Source organism: Penaeus monodon, chromosome 32 (genome assembly GCF_015228065.2).
Source record: "Penaeus monodon isolate SGIC_2016 chromosome 32, NSTDA_Pmon_1, whole genome shotgun sequence".
NCBI lineage: Eukaryota > Metazoa > Arthropoda > Malacostraca > Decapoda > Penaeidae > Penaeus > Penaeus monodon.
The window spans coordinates 4,222,469-4,224,478 of NC_051417.1; the positions used below are offsets into that span (position 1 = coordinate 4,222,469).

General features: G+C 32.9%; 1 long non-coding RNA gene across 1 annotated transcript; it reads left to right on the forward strand.

Annotated features, from left to right (window-relative positions):
* The first annotated feature begins 11 nt into the window (after positions 1-11).
* On the forward strand, positions 12-1,237 carry LOC119593368. The gene is made up of 2 exons (XR_005230538.1): positions 12-80; positions 307-1,237. It is a non-coding gene; the product is annotated as an uncharacterized LOC119593368 (long non-coding RNA).
* Positions 1,238-2,010: the final 773 nt, after the last annotated feature.

Genomic DNA, 2,010 nt, shown 5'->3' on the forward strand with positions numbered 1-2,010 from the left:
AAAGTTTTTTACAAGATGACTTTCACTACAACATTCTTAGAAAGCTCAAAATTTGTTAAAATGGACTTTCACCTAAAAAGGTATGTATATCTTTATTTGTACTATTCATGAAATATATGTGTGCCATCTTACAGAAGGTAGAAAATGTGACATTCTACAGGTTAATGTCAGGCTGGTTACAGCAAGATTGGAAAAAAAATTGTATGAGAAATGTGTGGTCTGTATTAAACCATCGTGAGACTGAATGCATTGAGAAATGCAAGAGAAGTTTTGATGAGTCTAATTGTTTCTCTCTCTTTCTTGCAGTGATGGAAGTCTCCATGTTACGTTACAGGAGCCAAAGGCCAAAGTTAATCAATCTTTTATTATTGAAGCAGATCGGAGTTGAGATAGGTAGTACCTAGATGCATTATCCCTGTGTGAAAATTTCAAGCAATCTAATAAATAGCCTACTTATTGCCAAAATTGTTTTATTGGTTTAAGTAAGCAAAGGACCTTTTTTTATAAAGTACAAATTTAGTCTCTCATAATATGTGCTAGGTACACACACAGTTGTATTAGTTGGTATGAAAATTGTTAGTTTTATTGTCATACATTCTGTATATGATAATGGCTGATGTCCTGTCTTTCCTGTGAAACAAAAATCCATGTTTAAACTACCAAAGAATTTGTGAATTGCTTATCAGTGATATAATAATGCAGTAATGTTATTGCTAAAACATTGTTGAGAATAGATGAGGAGACACAAAAACACCATCTAGCTTCTAGATAATGGTTAATTGTAAAAAAAAAGAAATTCATTGCACACAGGTGCCTTAATATGCTGTAAAAACAGTATGTTATTATATGTGTTGTAAAAGATTACTTATTGTGGCACAGACTTACAAGGAGAGGTTGAAACTGACCAAGTGAACTGTGCCTTCAATGTATCATAAAAAGTTTCCTCCAATCCTTCAGGAACAAGTGACACAGATTGATATCTTTGATTGATAATGGACCCCCATTTGTAATTGGTTAAGATATTTAGACTGGTTGAAGGCAAAGTTTGATTCTTCTCTCATGTAAATGGACTTCAGCTCAGCCACCTCCTGTTTTGAAAGGGTTAATGTTGTAAAAGCTACAAGAATGTATTCTCCAGGTTCTTGTAAACTGCAGTGAGAAACATATATGTAGCATTTTTCTCTTGCCTCAGGAAGAGACTCTCAGCACCCTCAATAATACACAAGATTTAGATGAAGGGTAGTTTCATGTGATTCCTTCTGTTTTATTTATCATGCACCATATGGAAATCGAAAGAATATTGGAAAAGTAATTTTTTATATTGAAATACATAACACATGGTTTGTTTGTAAACTAAAGGGAAGTGCTCTTGAATGCTATTGCTGTAATAATAATGTGGACTGCTTATGATTGGCATTTGACATGGCACAAGTAAACCTCCTTATAGCTTTATATCTCTTTATAATTTTTTGGCTGGGTAAATACTAATTGAAATTTGAGTGTATCTGCAACCTTCTCCATAAGCTGAATGAGAAATGAAGCAATTATTGACTCTAGCTTCCAATAGCAATATTCTAGGTATTAACACAATAACCTAAACAACCAACTCTTGTGTTAATGTGCCATCAGTATCAAAATATATAGAATCATTTTACTGACACCATCTGTGGGTAACATTATTTTTCCTTGAATATTTAGTTTAAGTTCATGTGGAAGAGAAAAGGAGTGCCTTTGTATCAATATTCATCAGAGAAAAGCATTAAAAAAAGAATGTATGTTGCCAGATATAATATAATCCCATTATCTGTTATGGTTGGTAATGTGCATTCAGCTTTCTGTTTTCACTTCCGATTTTCAAATGCACATTAGGCCTATATGAAATTAATATGTATAAAGTGAAGATGATAATCAATGATGTATCATATATAGGCCTGTAACCGAAGTAACTAATTACACTCCTGGAAATGCGTCCATGCATTATAATTATGTCTGTCTACTTGTCTCGCTTTC